The sequence below is a fragment of the Thalassophryne amazonica genome, chromosome 3 (genome assembly GCF_902500255.1).
Source record: "Thalassophryne amazonica chromosome 3, fThaAma1.1, whole genome shotgun sequence".
Classification (NCBI taxonomy): domain Eukaryota; kingdom Metazoa; phylum Chordata; class Actinopteri; order Batrachoidiformes; family Batrachoididae; genus Thalassophryne; species Thalassophryne amazonica.
The window spans coordinates 121,712,545-121,734,121 of NC_047105.1; the positions used below are offsets into that span (position 1 = coordinate 121,712,545).

At 42.0% G+C, this 21,577-nt stretch overlaps 1 protein-coding gene across 1 annotated transcript in view; it reads right to left on the reverse strand.

The window, feature by feature from the left end:
* cdk18 (cyclin dependent kinase 18) overlaps nt 1-17,178 on the reverse strand; it is a 170,890-nt gene extending 153,712 nt beyond the window's left edge. The window contains exon 1 of the mRNA XM_034167396.1: nt 17,108-17,178. The gene's annotated coding sequence lies outside the window, so the exon portion shown is untranslated. The remainder of the gene's footprint in view (nt 1-17,107) is intronic.
* Nucleotides 17,179-21,577: the final 4,399 nt, after the last annotated feature.

Consider the following 21,577-nt stretch of genomic DNA (forward strand, 5'->3'; position numbering starts at 1 on the left):
AGTCACAGACTTTTTTTTACAGTGTACGGCCATAAATGACTCCACATAACTTTCCATTATTTTTGCAGCACCAATAGGTTAATTTCTGTAAAAGAAAGAAAGAAAGACAGGGAAGGAAAGAAAAACTAATTAAAAAATAACAGTACATAAAAATTTTGCTGAGGTAATAATGAGGTAATGACTTGACATAAGTATTCTTTATCCTTTTTTTTTTTTAACTCCAACTGGACAATTCCTGCAAAAAAGTAGAATGACAAATTCATGATATAATATAGTTTTCTGATTAAAAATACCACAACTGCACATATAAATATTTGGCTTGGGTCATAAATGATCCCACTCACTCACTTGAAGGTTAATCAGACAATCTGCTCCGACATGTAGGCAGGAATATGACTGGAATATTCTTTAAACAACTTATGGAAAAACCATATTCGACAATATGGTCTTATTCATAATAAGGTCAATAACTGGATTATTGCTGCCCATGTAAACATCCCTGACATTTACACAAGACAACGTGTAACAGCATGTCATTGGGTCTAAATGTCAAAACAAACAGATTTAATCTCACTAATGAAAAAGTTGTCTTTTTTGCAGTGCAATATAGCTATATTCTTTTCAGGATGTAACAGTGCACTCTTGTAATCCTTAATAGATTTATTAAATATTTATGTGATTGAATAAGAACACTGTATTTGATGGAGCCATGGAAACAAAACATGATTTTTCAGTTAATTCTTGCTTGTTGGGAGTTTTATCCCGAGGCAATCGCTTACGCTCGTAAGCTTCAGACAGAAGCAGTTTGGTGACTCACAGCTCACATATTTGACACACAACACATTATGCATTTCCCCAGGTGGCCCTTGGTTGTGTCAGTGTGGGAGCTGGCCACTAATAAGCCATCACAGTCCCAGCAGTGCAGTGGCAACATAAGAGAAAGACACCTTCAATTACAGAAACACACTGAACACACACCACAGAGTGACACAGTTAAAAGTAAACACACTCACGAGCAAAAACTTATAGCTGGAATATTGGGCTGCTTAATCAATCGTTGGCCACACCACAGAGTGCCTGTCACAACACCCACTGTTTCAGGAAAGCAGGATTCTTTAAAAAGCATTGGCTGTCTCAAATAGGGCGGCTCGATTTATTTTAGCTAAATGGCTCAGCTGCCAATACTCGCACCACCCACCTGTGAAGCCTTTTGGAGTGTGAAAGAGGAACATCACATACAGGAACGCCTTGATTCAAGACCTCACATATATTTCTTTTTTTCTGCATTTCAACCCTGGCAGAGCGCTACTGAGCTATACGGCATCTGTGCACAAGGAAATCTCTGAAGCTCAAGCTGTCAGCACTGGCACCAATAAGTGGCGAGAGCATGCACCAACGATCACTTCTTACCATAATCTATTTTTGACATGTTTTGTTTGAGAAAAGGATGCCAACAAAAAGCACTGTTACACAAGTTCCCCAGTTTGAGAGACTCTGAAGGTTAAGTGTTGGGTTTTCACTAATGTATAATGTTTGTGACTATGTCTACACTAAAATTTACCCTTTACACAAATGTCTCAAGGTACACACTATCATTCAAGTGTATAGTAACTTCAGACTTCAGACAACTTTATTGATCCCTAAAAGGGCAATTACGTTTACACTCCAATTACCTCAGAATTGAGGCAAAGTGGGTGAAGGCTGCAGCAGGAGTGGCCCGCACCGCCCAGCTTAGGGGTTGAAGGCTGCAGCAGTAAAAAATGCGCTGCCTTCATCCCAAGCTCCCAAAATCCTGATATTAATCAAATGAATGGTGGCATAGACTGGTGTCATGTCCTGGGTGTACCCTGCCTCACATCCTATGACTGCTGGGATAGGCTTCAGCACCCCATGACCCTTGAATCAAGTAAGCATGTATAGAAAATGAATGAATAAATTAATGTATCATGGCTGAGAGGTCACTGCACAAAATAAGGAAACACAAGCAACACTTACACATATGAAAAACACCTGCATCAATTCTACAGCAGGATGCATTAAGAAAACATTTTGCAAATTGAGAAAACACTCACAAACACTGAGAACATAAACAAATATAGCCCACAGCGCATGCAATAATTTGATATGACAATGTGTCTGCTGCAAATTCACACAACACTTGTAAAAACACGGAAGACATTTGAAAAGAGGTTCAGAACAGAAGTGTTAAAAACACAAAAAGACGTTTCTGCCTAGAGGACTTTTACTGACAGACCACTCAGTACATCATCACAAATCCTACCTATAACTTGTATTGTTTGTACAGATGGTTGTCATGCCCAGCTTTATTCCACCAGCTGCTCCACTGAAATGTGTCCAGTTACTGCAAAACTATACCAAGTAATGGTTTATCATAGCCTTACAGATTCAGTATTTTTGAGGTGAAATTTTGTGCCACTGTCAGACACATTTTCTGTTATGTAATTCTCAGGCTCCATGGTTGTTTTGGTCTTGAATTAAATGCTAAATAAGCTTGTCGGGTAGACTTTAACCCTCTGGAGTCCATGGTATAATTGGCCGTTTTTGACTACTTTTGGTTTTACCTTCACAATTTACCTTAGTTGGTCTTGTTTGATGTCATTTTTTTCAGCACAACCTCACCTGTGTGACATTACAGTAGTTCTTTCATTCTAACATAAGGTGAGTATATTTTGATCACAGAGAAGCAGGAAACTCAGCTCGACAATGAGATACTCTAATGATACTCAAAGTTTAATCAAATATAAAACATATAAATCATCATTTTCTAAAAAAACTCCAGGACGGCCAGGACAGGGCATGAAAACAGGATATGTCCTGGGAAAACAGGACGGTCACCCTGTTCTAAGATAATGTAATAATAAAATTAACCTAAATGCACACATAAACATAAAATCAAAACAGAAAATAGATTTTTTTTTTTTTACTGTGAAAACCACAAATATGTTTAACAAACCTTTAACTTAGAATGGAAATATAAATCGTAAATTTCAAAAACATATTTGTGCAAATGCAGCAAACAATAAAGTCATATGCAACTGTTTACATTAAAATACAGGAAGTGCTTCAGACATTTTTGTACAACTATTTACAAAACAAAAAGTTGCCACACAATTTATTTGTGCCACTCAGCAAGACAATTCCTGTCCAACACAAGTCATGACAGGAATTAATTTTCTGAGTGGTACAAATATTGGATGTCACAGGGCTGACACATTGTCATTCATCCTGTTGTCCACCTGGAGGCAGCGTTGGCAATTCAGTCTGTCTTTGGTGGCTTTTTTGGTTAGATCTCCTCAGCAACAAACCTACATGGGTTGATCACCAACCCACATTGGTCATTTTGATTGATTTAGGTCATTGATAGGCCCAGTAAAATGTGAATCATGATTAATAATTTTCTCCAGACTTTATCCTGAATATTATAGTAAAGTGTGGAATGCAACTTAGTGCAGCACACATGTAAACTGGAGTTTGTCTTCTTGTTTTCTCCTCTCTGGCTGGAGCAATTATAAGGAGAAAAAAAGCACAACTTTCCTTTTATCACCGTTGGAAAATGCATGAACTAAAACAATCAAAAATGATCACCAACCCATGTATTTAGTTGTGGAGTGGTGCTTCATGCAGCATGCATGTGAAGGGGAGTTTGTCTTCCTCTATAGTGCCAGATTGGTGCCAATACCACTTTTGCGATAAAACATGCATTCGGGTGTATTATATTATTTCACACGTGTAGATATGAACTGCGAGTGCACAAATTATCTCTGCACATGCGTGTACTCAGAGGAAATTGCTCCTCGAGTGAGGATATAAGGTGTTGCGAGCGAGGAGGAATGAGATATACTTTATACTTTATTGATCTCACAGGGAGAAATTATGTTTACACTCCAGTTACCTCAGACAGCAATTAGTCCACAATTATTACTTGTTTACCGTAATAATGGCACACATCAGAATTAAAAACAGCACATACACATTTGACATTGTTTATGTGCAATAAGTTTGAAGAAGTCCATTATCCGAATTGAGGCAAGTGGATGAAAGCCACGCAGCAACCCTGAGATGTGCTGCCGTCAGCTTGGAGGGGAGAACGTGGGCTGCAGCTAAAACTGCACCGCCCCCGCCGAAGAAGAAAGGGGAAAGCAGGCGCCAGAAAGGGGAGTGTTGCTGGGGGGGAGGATGCGGGTGGGGGAGGGAATGGAGCATGCTTCAGTCCTCTGAAAAGCAGTTTATTGTCTTTGTAAGTTGAGATAAAAAACAGCCAATGTTCCCCAGGCCGAAAACAATTCCTCTGGAGGAAAACAGTCGGGCAATTTGACCTTCAGGCTTGATAAGCCTGTAATGTTATGGTTTGAGCAATGAAAAACACTGCTCCAAGATGTCATCCAATTTGCGTCAGAGTTCAAGACTCACTGCAGTCTGCGAATGCACTGCCTTGCCAACCTCGTTAATCATGATGGACAAGCGAGGGGCCATGGTTCTTGATGCCACTGTCTTGCCAATTTTCCGGTAGATCAGGGCAGCACATAAGCCAAAAAGTACCAGCCCTGCTACCATAAGACCAAAAATGAATAAATCCTCGATGTCCTCAATGGAGAAAGGCGCCAAGCATGCCACACGCCAGGAACTCCAGGAGTCGAGAACATAGCCCGCAGGATACGTGCCATCTGGGCAGGTAGGATCCCCCGGTCCTGACCTTCTTGTAGAAAAAATGGTGTCAATAGTGTTCAGAGACCAGCTGATCAATTCCATGGTTAATCTAATAGTAGTCCAATAGATCCAGAATCCAATATAATCTGAGGAATTCACAGTCTGGTGAAGTAGGGACTTGAAGGTTAAAAGCAGAGAACAGAGCTAAGGGAGAGTGGAGTAGATGCGACCGCCCTCGTCAGAGTCCCAAGCTGAAATCAAAGCTGAAATATATGACCAGTGCACTCCCATTGATGAACTCATCCTATCTGCTCATCCCATCTGCTGTTATTCAGTGAAATCACCTGGTGGAGTTGGTGGTTACAAAGAAACTTGCACCCTCTTTCCCCTGTCTGGAGTCAGGTTGACACCTATGCCTCCATGGGATGTACCACTGTCAGACAGAGGAAGTGGCTCTCATCAAGAAGACCTACCAGTGGCTAGAAAAAGCCAGTCTAAAGGACGGCACAGATGCTATGATCATGGCAGCACAAGGACTAAGCACCATATCTGTAGAGGCAGGAGTCTACCACAGCCAACAGGACCTAATGCAAATGAATAAACTAAACTAAATTAATTTCCCTTGCAATACACCCTCTACAATACCTGCATGACCACCCCCACCCACCCCACCCCACCCCACCCCCCCCACAGGTGAGCTGACCCCTGCTTTGGGAACCACTGGTCCAACCATTGCCTCTATACCCACAACATGCCCATGACTAATGGGATGACTTTCTCCAACCCTTTGCACCCAGCACCCTGTCTGTGCTGTGTAAATAGGGATGTGTGGGTGGACTTGCCTCAGATAAACTTGCACTGTGGGTTCATTGACTGAGCACTATCCAGTCATGTGATATTCCTGGAATAGATGTTGCTCATTTGAGACATGACAGACATATGAATCTGCTTCATGTGAGTTCAGTTTCCCTCCCCATCCATCACTTTACGCTGCGCAGGAGGGGAGGTCACTGCACAGTTTGAAACCCACTCTCCTGCTGGAATTAAAAGACCAACACTGCACTAATGTGGTTTGCATGCAGTTAAACAGTAAAATAATATGGAAGGGAATAAGAACACACTGATGATGATTAATGATGACATAAGGTACCACAATCTTCGCTACACAACTCACACATTTGCGTATTGTTCTTTGCAAAAAATGAGGAAATTTCTGACCCTTATCACCTAAACATTATATAACTTCATTAATCTGAAACAGTAACATGACAACAGAATATCTATAGGTGTTCTTGAATGTTATTGTGGAAAGGTGCAAACCACCAGAATTGCACACACAACATCACGTCCCAAAATAGTTTAAACAAGATCCATGTGATCTCAGTACAACAGATTTTTTTTAAGACAGTTGCTTTTCAAACCATGAAAAACCTTTAAATGTTTCATGTTTGTCGCTGTGAAAAGCACAACCTGCCTTCTGTTTGGTGTGCTTGCACGTGTTTGTTCATGTGTGAGGGTTGTTTCATGCTGGTGCCGGGTCTATTGGTGGCCACGGTCAGGCCTGTCTTCACATTATCATGGCTGAGTGGACCCGGCCTTGTTTGATGAATCAGGGACCCGATAATAAGCTGCTTATGTAAACAGTACTTTTGTAGCACAGTAAGATTGCTACTGTGGACTCAAAATGCCCGACGCCAACAATCTAAGTGCTAAAACTGTAAATGGACTGTTATCATGGGAGTCAGGTGGACAACGAGCCTGCTGTGTCCTGTTATGTTACGTTAAGTTTTAAATGATATAGCACAAGGCAGACAAATGCTAATGAGGAGAAAAGGTGCATTTAGCCACATTATTCCAACAAAGTTAAACATCTTATATATCTAATTTTGTAATGAGTGGGCCAAAATGTAACAAACTTAACAACAACAACAACAAAAAGTAGAAGTAGCTAGTAGTTAGCGTTAGCGGTGTGTTTTAGACACTGAGCAGATCAGTGGCGTCTGTTCATTAAGAGCAAACAGTCATATTGCATATAGCCCCTGAAGGTGCTTCAAAATCATTTTTTTTTTATGGTGTATCACTTAGAACAAAGAAAAGTTTGTTTATTTTATTATACTTTCCAAGACGGAGAATTCAAATTTTATTGTTTTCACCTCCAATTTCCTACAGTTTTTGTGGAGTGGATGATTAAAGGTGCACTCCTGCTGGATTATCTGTGATTCTAAAACTGCACGAGCAGTGGTTTAGGAGGCAAACTAACCCAGATAAAAAAGATTTAGGAAGGCAGTAAAAAATGTTCCCTTAAAAAATGAAGAAAAGTTATTTTTACTGCTACCACAGCTATAATATATTTATGATAAAAGGGTCAGAGGAAAGACTAACCAAATTTTGAACTGCCCTGAGCACCCACTCTTTGGGGAGTTTAATTTGTTCCCCTCTGTTTTAGGCTACCTAAGATAAGGACTAGTCGTGCCAGGGATTTTTTTTATTCCTGTGGCTATCAGGAATTTGAATGCATTGAACTGACATGTTTATTTTATTTTTTTTTTTACAGGATTTTTAAATATTGTACTATTTATTTTTTATTCCTGTCCATGTTTATGATAACAGTTTTTAGTTGTGTATTGTTGATTGGCTTTTGTCATTGACTGTGGGGGGAAGGAGTGTTTTTATTGTGTCTCTAATTGCTGTGGGCATCTTGTGATGGTGCTCTGTTGTACATGTGTTCTGGACATCCTGTTGCACACAAAAGTTTTTTAATACTGCATTTACGTATAACGACAACAAGTCACAAATGCCATGAAGTATACATTCTTGCCCGCTGATCACGAATGTGATGATTTGGGGCAGAGGAGTCAGGTGTCCTCCAGAACTGCTGCAGTCTGTTACCACGCATTACAATTAATGGCATGTGTTGCTGGTGAATTATCAGGAACCATTACGCCATTACGCATGGTCAAGAATAATGTTCCACGCTATTGCGCATAACAGCGCATCGCTACATTCTGTCACGTTGTAAATGAGGTGAATTGTCTCCACACATGCACCCATATTCATCCTACCATCAGCTGCCAAACAATTCAGATCGCTCCAGTTCGCTCCTCAAAATCTAGATTAATCCACAGCAGAAGAATTTTGTGATTGCATGCTTAGTTGGGCTCTGTGCCATGGAGTGGCACAGAGAGGAGGTGGAGCCTGAGAGAGCCAGATGTGTGGCTCCACGCGGCTCTCGTCTCGCTCAAAACATCAGGCACAGCAGCAGCAGGTGGAACACCTGCAGGAACGCACTGATGAGCATTAGAATGAGATTTTTAGCCGACTTGGCATGACTGTCCTTCTTCAGCATACTGCAGCAATGAAACTGAATGCGGTGCAGCAGGGTTTAATTGTGTGCACGTCAGAGAAGAACGCTGTCACGCTCTATTAAGGATGAACACTAATCAAGATGGATCAACACACTCAGTTGCGACCTCCACAACATGAGGGGAAATGAGGGTGGTGCGTGACCTTTGTGGAAGATTTTTTGACAGTCAGAAACATGCGCCACAAAAATCACGAATATCACGCACCAACACGCACTATTAAGAAACCTATTCAGATGCATTAAGTCACATTAAGAATGTCATTCGTAATGCATCCTGCCAATGGGTGAAAGCAGCATAAGGATAAATAAAGTGAAACTTGTAACTTGTAACAGTGACAAAGCGGCAAGTGGAACATTGTTTTCACTCGTGTGTATGTGTGTGTGTGTGTTTATGTGTGTGTCTGTGGCTAAAATGAATCAAAAACAGCTGTATGGGTTTCCTTCTAACTTGGCTTGAATATTTTGTGGGTGGATACCTGGAGGTGATTAGATTTTGGAGTAGTTTGGTCAACGTTCAAGGAAAGCATGGTCTGCAAAATGCCGAAATGGATGATCTGAAGTATAGTATATTGATGAGCAAAATATTAGTGATTGACTTCATCATGAAGTCACACAATCACACAGTATGACGCCAATTAATCACAAATATTTTGCTGATCGATTTATGCTTCAGATCATCCACCAAGGCTTCAAGGTAGTTGAGGAAAAAGAAGAAAGGGTTTTTTTTTACCATGCTTTCCTTAACCTTTGACCAAACTACAACAAAAATTTAATGATCCATTGAGGCTTCTTTGTTATTAAGAAACAAAATAAATAAATAAAAATTTGCTTTTGGGCCAAGTTATCCCAGTCTTTATTCTGGTAGTTCAGCTCCTATTTAACAGAGCCACCTAACAATAATAGATGAGACTCTGATTAATTAATTAAAACACACCCATGATTTATTGAGCCACTAAATGGGCTACAGGTCATGAAGATAGGGCCCTCAGTGTTGACAGTACTATCAGGAACCACTCCATCCTCCATCCTGACTGCTAATGTTATCTTGCTGTTTCTGAGATCATTTTATTGATGGAAGAATTATGAGTTAAAAACATCAAATCCAATGAAACCAACACTGATATTATTTGCTGTATCCACGTCGTCATTATCTCCTCATTAACCATCTGTTCGTTTTCGTCACTGTCACACACTGTTGTCACAGGCTAAACAATCTCACAGTCAACTGAGAAATCACTTATTGGGCGCAAACAAGATTAATCTTTTATTCTGTCTGTTGATTTTTAAAGGAGACAGAGAATACCTTCTCCAGATGGCTACAGCAGATCCATCTGCCTCAGTGGTTGATTAGTGCACTCGTGCATGCTTCGAGAGCTGATCCACGGGTTCACCAAGAATTATGTCAAGAGGCAGAATATTTCCATTTGTGATTTGTTGGATTTGCAGGCATCAGCTTTGATGAACTTTAACATACAAATCTGCATTTCCAATCAATCACAAGCATGCAGTCTTAAAAGATGGGCCTTGGAGTTATTTCACAAAGTGTGATCACCTTAGCTCTGCATCAATCCTAAACTCTGAGTTGAGTGAACATGACACGACTTATCGCAACCTGTCGGTTCCACAACACCAGTTTTTAGTTTGCTCAGTCAGCTCCGAGGTGAATCAAGCAGCGCTGTGTGCCTTCATGGCCAACTTATAAAGGCATCATCAACTGAGCATTGAGACAAAGAGTGAAAATGGTGAAAAAGAAACCTATAATATCCTAAAAACAGTGTGATCAGGCCGGTACCACAACAGTACTGAAAGCAGAGTGAGAGATAAAGTGGTATTACAGGGTTTTTCTTGTTGTTGTGGTGGTGTCTACCCCCCCAAACATGTTGCTCCAACATTTTGGCTAAAATTCTTCCTCTCCCACTCTGTGCCTACTCTGTCTCACATGCTCTGATTTGCACCACTTAAGCAGTACTCACCCGCCCACAGCAGAACTCTGTCCAATGACAAAGTGAAGACATTCTGCATGAATGGTTGCCCGAAAAGGTGTTACAGTCATGTCACAGTGTCACTCTGCCTGAAAACGTCTGAGACTTAAAACTTAAAAGACAATGCCACTCAAGGAGAGGAAAGGAATAAAGTAAAGGCCCCCTGACACTTTCAAAACTTTGATGCACGCACTTGCACGCACTGAGTCATGCAGGAGAGTAAGCTTCTCGTTAACAGGTGTAGACTGAATGTGAGAGGGGCGCCGCCGCACGCAATTGCACAAAGAGAATTTTGAAATGTTGAAAAATCTTTCACGCAACAAACGTGATGTGGTAGTGAACGTTGCATGATCTACTCACCTACACTACGTGCAGCTCATCAAGTAAAGAAGTAAACAGTGTGAGTGATTGCGTCAGCTCACCGCATCATAGCACAGCTCGTCTGAACGATTATAACGTGATGTAAATTTATCACAAACATACTTTTACAGCTGCACACAAGAAGGAAAGAACATGCAACTGTTTTACCAAGCAATTACAAAATAAAATGACAAATAATTACCTTTTTAGACGCCTCCAAATGCTTTCTCCACCTCATTCAGGGTGCATGCGAAAAGCAGCAGCTGGAATGCTCCTCAGTGATAAGAGGCATTTTCAACAGCTAACTTGGTTAGAAAATGATTAATGTGCTACAAAATAATTATTTTATATACGGAGCATCCAATGCACACCGAGTGGCAGCCAGTGGAACAATGCACGGCATTCAGCTGGGAACACAACAGGTAGAATCGTCATGATGATGTGCGTACAAGTGTGCGGATCAAAGTTGTGCAAGTGTCAGGGCACCTTAAGAATCATGGACACGGAGCCTTGCCAAAGCTACGGGCAGCTGGTGCTAGGGGCTTAAAGTGTTGCAGTTGACCTGTGCACAGCTGATGTGTGAGCATTCTGTTTTATTTCGTGCCATTTGTTTACCTCTTAGGTAGTTGCTCTGTCTCAGCGTCACACAGTGACGGTGTTCATTAGTGTTTCTAGCACTGATTGACAGCTGCCCTTTATAAGCCTCGGATTCCTGACACGTCGCTGAAACGTCGTCTTGTTTATGTGTGAAATGCGCCCGACTGAGTGTCCTCTGACAGTTTGGTAGCCGATCTCTCCTGTTTCGGTTGTATCTCTACGTCATTTGTGTAGCTAGAGTGATAATTGATTGATAATAGAGTTATTTTGTTTGTTCATGTTCTTAATTTTTATATAATATAATTAAGAAATAATATTTTATATATGGACATGGATCCGTGCAAACGTTGGAATTGGATTAGAATGGAAATAGCCCCCCTGTGTCTGATGATGTTGATGCTGGATTACAGTAAAAAAAAAGAGTTTTATGTTTTTGTTTTTACCCTTTTACGCTGGTAAAACTCAATTTGCAATAGTAAAATCCAGCATTAACGTCCGCAAATCATCAGACTCAACAGGGTTATTCCCTAATTCTAAGTTATGGAAACACGTTGATTTATTTTTACAGCTATTATACGCTCATGGTAACATGGTGATGGATGCAGTATTTCATTTCTGCAAATATACACCCCTAAATGCTGTGCAGTGTAGCTTTAAAAAGGTATAGGCTTTCACTAACGTCTGCAGACTGTAAGATTCAACAGGCATGTGACAGTGATGTGGAAAAAGGAACTCGCTTTGTGGATGTGCGTTCAGACTCATGGTGCCCTGTTTGTCTGTGTAAATTTGTGTCTCTTTTGTGTTTCTGCACTTCCAGTGTCATCATATGTTTGAGTGCTAATGGATGACACTCATCAAAGGTGAGAGATGGAGGAGTGGGCGGTTGTTGATGGTTTCCATGATATGACACAAAAACATAACCAACAGCTTTTAGGGAGAACAGCATAAGTTCATATTTATGATACGTACCTGAATTTGTTACCTTTGAATTAAACAAGATGCACTTTTTGCACAAATGGTAAATGGACAACATTTATGAAGCATTTTTCCATCTGTATCAGAAGCTCAAAGCACTTTACAATGATGCCTCACATTCACCCATTCATACAAACACACACACCGATGTCAGGGTGCTGGTGCTCACTACACACCAGGAGCAACTAGGGGATTAAGGACCTTGCTCAAGGGCCTTTAGTGATTTTCTGGTCTGGCTGTGTTTTGAACATAGGATTCTCAGGTCTGAAGCCCAACGCTTAACCGCTAGACCATCTCCTACCCTTTGAAATTGCTAGAAATAATTTCAGTGTGACCCCAAAGGGTCTTATGACTGACTTATTCCTTACATCTGTCTTATTAAACTGCTCACTTGACATCCATAGTTGTTTTTTTTTTCCTAGTAGGGCACACTTTGTTTCATATTTATTTTATGGGAAGTTGTACACTCAACAAAAATATAAATGCAACACGTTTTGCTCCCATTTTGTATGAGATGAACTCAAAGATCTAAAACTTTTTCCACATATACAATATCACCATTTCCCTCAAATATTGTTCACAAACCAGTCTAAATCTGTGATAGTGAGCACTTCTCCTTTGCTGAGATAATCCATCCCACCTCACAGGGGTGCCATACCAAGATGCTGATTAGACACCATGATTAGTGCACAGGTGTGCCTTAGACTGTCCACAATAAAAGGCCACTCTGAAAGGTGCAGTTTTGTTTTATTGGGGGGGGATACCAGTCAGTATCTGGTGTGACCACCATTTGCCTCATGCATCCATCCATCCATTTTCTTCCGCTTTATCCGGAGTCGGGTCGCGGGGGCAGCAGCTCTAGCAAAGCCGCCCAGACCTCCCGATCCACACACACCTCCCCAGCTCCTCTGGGGGAACCCCAAGGCGTTCCCAAGCCAGCCGAGAGATGTAATCCTTCCAGCGTGTCCTGGGTCTTCCCCGGGGCCTCCTCCCAATGGGACGTGCCCGGAACACCTCTCCAGTGAGGCATCCAGGGGGCATCTGGAAAAGTTGCCCGAGCCACCTCAACTGACTCCTTTCGATGTGGAGGAGCAGCGGCTCGACTCGGAGCTCCTCCCGAGTGACCGAGCTTGTCATCCTTATCTCTAAGGGAGCGCCCAGCCACCCTGTGGAGGAAACTCATCTCGGCCGCTTGTACCCGTGATCTCGTTCTTTCGGTTATGAGCCAAATCTCATGACCATAGGTGAGGATCAGAACGTAGATCGATTGGTAAATTGAGAGCTTTGCCCCCCTACTCAGCTCTCTCTTCACCACAATGGTCTGATACAGCGACCGCATCACTGCAGATGCTGCACCGATCTGTCTATCGATCTCACGCTCCATCCGTCCCTCACTCGTGAATAAGACCCCGAGATACTTAAACTCCTCCACTTGAGGCAAGGACACTCCACCGACCTGAAGAGGGCAAAGCACCTTTTTCAGATCGAGAACCATGGCCTCGGATTTGGAGGTGCTGGTTTTCATCCCGGATGCCTCACACTCGGCTGCAAACCGCCCCAGTGCATGCTGAAGGTCCTGATTTGACGAAGCCAACAGAACCACATCGTCCGCAAACAGCAGAGACGAGATTCTGTGGTTCTGTGTAGTCCTCCTCCATAGCCTCCCCGAACTCCTCCCAGACCCATGTTTTTGCCTCTGCGACCGCACAGGCTGCGGCACGCTTGGCCTGCCGGTACCTGTCAGCTGCCTCTGGGGTCCCACCTACCAACAAAGATAAGTAGGACTCCTTCTTCAGCTTGACGGCATCCTTTACTTCTGGTGTCTACCACCGGGTTCGGGGATTGCCGCCGCGACAGGCACCAGAGACCTTGCGACCACAGCTACGAGCGGCCTCATCAGCAATGGAGGTGGAGAACATGGTCCACTCGGACTCCATGTCTCCAACCTCCCCCGGGATCTGGGAGAAGCTCTCCTGGAGGAGAATGCCCTCCGCCCCCAGAGGGTTAAGATTGCTTGCTGAGGTTCAAACTGAGCATCAGAATGAGGAAGAAAGGGGATTTAAGTGACCCTGAATGTGGCATGATTGGTGGTGACAGACAGGCTGGTCTGAGTGTTTCAGAAACTGCTGATCTACTGGCATTTTCATGCACAACCATTTCCAGGGTTAACAGAGAATGGTCCAAAAATGAGAAGATATCCATTGAACAGTAGATGTGTGGACAAAAATACCTTGTTGATGTCAGAGGTCAGAGGAGAATGGGCAGACTGTTTGAATGGGCAATGCATGATGCTATCATGTGAACATGGACCAAGGACTGTTTCCAACATCTTATTGAATCTATGCCACGAAGAATTCAGGCAGTTCTAAAGGCAAATGGGGGTCAAACAATCCACATACACTTCGGCACGAAGCTGATGGCGGAGCAAAAGCGCCACCATGTTGAAGCCTCATGCCCACCTCTTCCACAATTTCTCGGATAGTCACACGACTGAAAAACCACTGAAAGACGTCTGAATCTTCCGAATGGTGGAAGAGGTGGGCATCATTTTTCGGAGTCCAGCATGTCCTGTGAGAATTCAACACGGTGGCGCTTTTGCTCCGTCAGCCGCGGCATGAATTTTGCCACCACTCCTTTTCATGGCCAAATCTTCTGTCACAGTGGAATGTGCCGAAAAAGTGCTGATGTCCACCTCTTCCGCAATTTCTCGGATAGTCACACATCACCACAGAGTTCACTTTGGAAATTATCTGGTCATTTCAGCATGTTGATGGCTGCCCGGAACGCGGCGCGCTCTCCACCGTTGTTCGGACGTCTTTAAACCGGTTGTACCGCTCCTTAATCTGTGTGATGCCCATTGGATCGTCACCGAAAGCCATCTGAATAATCTGAATGGTTTCCACCTGGCTGTCGCCCAGTTTCTGGCAAAATTTGATGCAGTCGCGCTGCTCCAGTCGTTCCGCCATTTTTCTTGCAAAGAAAAAACGACGAGAGACTACACCCATCCTCACACAAAGGCTGCTTACAAGCAAATGACGCAATCCACAGGCGTGAAAAAACTCACGCATGCGCACGAAGGTTCAAGGTTGGCTCATGCAAGCACACGTGATTCAAATCCATCAGGTTTTTAAAAAAAAAAAGGTTGGATACTTTTCTAACAGACCTCGTATACACACTGTTATTATTATCATCATTATAATTCTTATTGTCATTATTATTATTTTTATTTTATTATTACTTCTATAAATGGACCACATTGGAAATGAGTATTTTCACTTTCTTGTGTCATCCATGTATTTTTAACGTGTTTACAATTATATGTACTTACACTCACACTTTTAATATAACGATGATTTACTGCCTCCTCCTGGAAAGGTGTATGAGTCCAAAATGTAATTAACAACGTTAGCTAATATTCATAGCTTCTCCAAAACTATTAGTCCTGTCAGTGATGCCGTTCATCCTTGACCTAAAATACATAACCATGTCAAAGAGCAAATGTCAGCTGTGCTCTGTTTGTCCCTGATCGAAGCTATTCAAACCACTAAACATTTCACTCATGGTACCAAGTTACTCATGGCAAGTCGTGATTCAGCAGCACAAAATATACATTAATCTATTGGTTTGTGATATTGTGACGAAAAGTGCCTCATTTTCATCACGGCAGCACAAATTCATTCTAATTCATTCTGTGATGGCTGCACAAATTTAAAAGTGAAGCGGTGGGGTCGGTGTGGTTATGGTTAGGGTTGGGTGAAGGAGTAGGATTAGGTTATGGTTAAGGTTCAGGTCAGGGGTAGGAGTAGGGTGAGTAATAGTGAGTTAAAAAAATGCTGTCATGAAAATTTGACTCATTTCGTCACAGGAGCACGAAAAAAAAGTGAGACTGGGCTGTAAGAGCAACATGAGACTTATCTACACTGTCAAAACCAACTGAGATACGAAAACACAATAAATCAATAACACTACCAACACTGTTACACTAACATAAACCACAATAACAACAGTTCAAACCTCAAAATCCCAAACTCCCATGGTGCATTTTAGCACAACATCCATTCTTTATTGGTTAGCTAAAATTGCTCATTTCTCCAAAAATATTTGTCCTATCAACTTTCTGTTTTTGCAGCGTTTATCCTTGACCCAAAATACATGAGGATACAAAACAGTAAATGTCAGCTATCTCTGGTTTTTGCATGATCAAACCCATATACACACCGACACACACAGAGGCCACTGGGCTATTATAATATAGATTATTTTTATTGTGTGTGTGTGTGTGTGTGTGTGTGTGTTTGTTTGTTTGTTTGTTTGATAAACACTAGCTAATAGTCTGTTGAAGGCAACTCAATGATTAATGCAGTGTACACAAACTAGGAAAAAAACAGCAAATGCTGAGCCCGTGCCAAATTGGAGAAATGCTCATCCCATTTGTTAACACAACTATAAAACTACAAATGCTGTCATTTTATACAGCTACACAGTAAAAGGATATATAATGAAGATAAACCAAATAAAAGATGGTGACCTTTGATGTAGCAGAACAATCCACAGAGCAAATTTGTATTCCTGATGTTATGCACCATGTATATGTCTGCCACCTGTTGGACACGGATGAGCGTGTTGCAGGTACTGATCTCAGTGCCATGCATGATGGAAATTAGGGGTGGTGATGAAGTTGTTTAGTCAATAATTACAGCTGAGTGGGACAGAATTTTAAAAATATACGTCATGCATTGTAAGTCCACGAGACCACAGCTGCTCGCAATTCTAAATTGGCAATTACAGAAGTGTATTTGCACTGTATTGTATGTCTAGCAGCTGATACTGTGCTCGGGTAGAACGTTATAAAAGGTCAGCTCAGGTAAAGTCACCCCCCCCCCCTTTTTTTTTTCCTTTTGTCAATCTATGGCATCTATATGTACAGAATGGAACAGAAATGGATGAAAATCCCTAAAGGGTAAGGTAAGAGGGAAGATCACATGTTCTCTAAAATGAGATTATAAAGTTCTTCCATGATTCCAGTGACCCTTCAGACCAGCAACACTCACCTCCCTAAAACCCACAGATATCAGTGTATCTTTGCGTGCGTCCCCTTTGCTGTGTGTCTTCAACTGAGATGAAAGCTGTGAGTGCCTAGTTAAGCAGCTGAGTTACTCACCGAAAAGCAGTGGTCATCCACTCGGGCGGGGGTGTGGATCCCCACTCAGGTCTTGCACAGGTGTCACTCACACGAGATGCTGCCAGCTCGAGGACAGGTGGATCAGCTGGTGGATGCGGTGTCCACAGGTGCCTGTGACAGCGCGCGTGTCCTCCCACCCGCTGGCCTCCAGGCAGGACGCTGCAGCAGCCTCACTGTCCAGATAACACAGAAGAGGCTAAATAAAGACACACACAGACACACAACACAGGAGAGGACAAACTGCTGCTCAGGAGGGTTTTATATTCAGACTCCAACTCCTCCCTCAGCAGTCTATGACTCCGGTCCTCCCTCGTTGGCATGGCAATGACCAATCATGACCCAGTATAACACAAGCCCCCGCCTCTTCCTCTGCCTCAGCCTCTGGTGCTGACAGGATTGTCTCATGCACATGCACACCAGCAAGAGCTCTGACAGCATGAGTGCTTGTGCATGTAGAAGAATGCATGTGAAGAGCATAGTATCTGTGCATGTGTGATGGCACCTTCTAGTGTTTGGATGTCAGTGTGTTACATGTGATTAACATATAGCCTTGGTATATTATTGACATGAATGAACATTATGCACAAAATGTGCCACCCAGTTCTCTGCAAGGACCATCCATGTGTTCAATGAATTCATTCATTAATTTTCAATGCTGCTTAATCCAGTCAAGGGTCACAGGGCTGGATCCCACCCCAGTAGTCAGCGGGCGTGAGGCGGGGTGCACCCTGTGCAGGATCCCAACCTATCACAGGGCTTGTTGAATGAATTCAATTTCTGAATTCAAATTGTTTATGACAGAGTTTGTGACACATGCGTTTGGATTACTGGCAGGATTACAGTGAAAAGGTTGGGTCTCATGTGCACACAGTGGGCAAGTGACAATCACTGGGAAGATGACGATGACGGGAAGTTGTTGCCTCCAGGTTAGAGGAGCAAAGCTGTAGACACAAGGTTACTCTATGTGTGCACTGGCAGGAAAAAATTTGGTAGAATAAATAAAGAGTTCAGGTGCAAAACCCTGTATCTCCACAAGACTACTCTTGTTTTAAATAAGGATATTTACCTGATGGAAGTTGTACATCTCCATGAATCATTCTTTCTTGTTATGAAATGGTTATGGTGCACTGAACAAAATAACAGAATCTCAAAAATCAACTTTTATTCAGAAATGTGTTAATTAGCAACCTTTAATATATTTGGCTGCAAAACCTGGTATCTCCACCTTCAATTTGTTTCCAAAAATCAGTAAGTCCATCACTTTAATGTACACTAGGACAGAGATGCCAAGTCAGCTAAAAGTTTCATTCCAGTGCTCCTCAGTGTGCTCCTGCAGGTGTTCCACCTACTGCTGCGCCTGATGTTTGGGAAGACGAGTGAGACGAGAGCTGCGTGAAGCCACGCATCTGGCTCTCTCCATCTCCTACTCCAACTAAGCATGCAGTCACAAAGTTCTTCTGGTGTGGATTTAAAGGAGCAAACTGGAGTGATCTGAATTGTTCATCAGCAGATGGATGAATACGGGTGTGTGTGTGGAGACAATTCGCCTCATACACAACGTGACAGAACTTAACGATGCACTGTTATGTGGTAACAGGTTGCAGCAGTTCCTGAGGACACCTGATGCCTCATGCCTCAAATCATCCCATTCTTGATCAGCAGCCAAGAATGCATACTTTGTGGCATTTGTGACGTGCCATCGTTATGTGTAAATGTAGCATCAGAGAAGCTCTCGTGGGTGCCGCAATCTTTGCGTCACGTGACCGAGATACATGCCAGTGAGTGGTGCACACTATGTGGTTTTGCACACAAACTGGGATGGCGCTTACGAGGTTCTGCATACAAACCACATCTTGACTTGACATTTACCACAGGATTTATGGGGTGTTGAAGGAGAATTGATTTCGTTATCAGATATGAGCCTCGGTAAGCTTTCACTTGCAATGGTTATCTCATTTTCCCTGGGTGTGGCGTTTACGGGCTTCAAATGTTTATTGGTCAGCCAGGACACAGATTCCAGTATGATCAGATGACAAATCATTGGATACATTCATGTCATTCATCATAGTGATACTGCAAAAATAAAATCTTTGGGTGATCTTTGATCCCACATTGGTCCATATGTAAGAGAGATTACTAAAATTGCATTTATATATTTGTAGAGTTTTCGGCCTTTTATCTTTGGCTGATGGCATTGATATTGACACATTGATATCAAGAATTGATTATTGTAATGTTTTATTTTCTGGTTTGCAACAAACTAATATTAAAGGTGTTCAGAGTTCTACCCAGAAAAAGAAAATTTGACTGTATTACCCCAATATTAATCTCACTTCATTCGCTTTCTGTTCATGTGAGATCAGATTTTAAAGTTTTTATTCTTAATTTATAAACCTGTAAATGGTATAGCACCCTCCTGCCTGGTAGATTTTGTTAAACCCTATGTGCCGTCCCCAGAGCTCTCAAGTCTCACTCATTTGGAGTGAGACTCACAATCAAAAGAGGCCCTGTCAGGTCTCATGCATTCAGCGTGAGACTCAACATGTTGCCCCACTCTCATTCTAATGCATAACATTCTGAAACATTTCACCGCTATGACCTGCGAGACAAGATTTGGTGGAAAATAACTCCTTGAGTGTATCTCGACTTGAGAGCTGTGCTTCCCATAGTCTGCATTCTCTGAATACAGGATTACTCTGTGTCCCAAGGATAAAGAAGAGGTCAGTGAGCCTGTTCAGAACTTATAAATTAGTGCTTCATGGTCATTGAATGAAAGTAGTCAGCAAACAACAGCACGGCAGTTGCCCACCTGAGATTACTTATCTTTTTCTGAAATGGCAATTGTACTGCATTAATATAGTGCTTTTCCATTTGAATCAGAAGCTCAAAGCCTTTTGCAATGATGCCTCACATTCATCCACACACTGATGTCAGGGTGCTGCCACACAAGGCACTCACTACACACAGGGAGTAAATTGAAGATTAAGGACCTTGTCCAAGGGACCTCAGTGACTATCTGGCTCGGCGGGGGTTTGACCAAAGGGTCCTCTGGTCTCAAGCCTACAGCTTAAACCACTTGACCATCACCTCCCCACCATCACTTGATGGCAGTCAGCAATGGAAGATGCCAAATTGAATGCCTGGAAAATCTCATTTGTACTCTGTCAAAAATGAGATTTTCCATGTCAGACTGTCAAATTTTGAGATTTGTTGACTAATGAGTTGCATCTATCTCATGCAATTTCTTGCACATTTCAGTGAATTAATCAAAGACCAATTGGAAACTCATGAAAAACTGTTTGAACTAATACAATGAAGCTGAATTTTTCAGGAAGTATTGAAAATCCAAACGGCAAAGAACAAAATGCAAAGAAAAAAATGAGAAAAGGCAGCAATGAAATACTGATTTCTACTTGTCATTCATTCATTCAGTTTCTATGCCCGCTTACTCCAATCAAGGTAGGGATCGATCTGTCAAATATGCCAAAATATTCTCACAGCAGTCCCAATCACTACAAGACTGAGAAAACAGATTAAAATATGTGTCTGAAGATACAGAAATTACAAATCTACCACTACATTATAACATGGTACAGGATGGAAATGTGCACTTGAATTGCATGAATGAAATCACACAAAAATTCAATCAGAAGATTCTAAATGTACCTGAGCTGCCATTTCAGTGACTGAAATGATCTCACACAGAAGGTGTGTACGTGGCATGTTAGTGTCAACCACTGGCATACAATACTGGCCCCAAATACCAGCAAATGCCATCTTGTTTGTGGCCTGTGACCACTGTGTGCGCTGCATTCAGTGGAATTTAAGGTGGCATTAGCTTTGTTTTGTCAAGACAGTGTGATGGCTATGAGATGTGCAGTAGGAATGACAGATGCATTCAGAGTGGAGGTGAAATTACATCAAATATCAAGCCCTGCACCCTTGGTCAAGGTAAACTAGGAAATTCATATGGTCAACATTACACACTCCATTGTTATACAGCTGATTGCAAAACATTAAAAACATAAATAAAAGACAAAAGAAACATGACAAGCATGTATAAATAAATAAAACTAGCACACTGCCCATGGAGATCCATGGGCTCTAGACTGGGCAGTGTTTATAAAATAGGTAGCTGACATTTTTCAAGAGAGGCAATAAATTATGCAAAGTTTCTATAATGAGGTGGAATGGCATGTGAGTCCAGAATGTTTTTAGAACCTTAGACTTCAACCATTTTTAGAAGAAGAACGCAACCCTTTTATATCCTGTTAGTTCCGTAATTACTTATGTTAATTTACTGTGTTAATGTATGTATAATTTGTTTAGGTTCTTTTTATCATATACACACTATTATTATAATTTTGTCAAAACATTTCATTGGTGTTGATGTTAGGGAAGTATGACGCAGGTCATTAAGGTCCGTAGGCTTATTGTTTTTTGGTACGG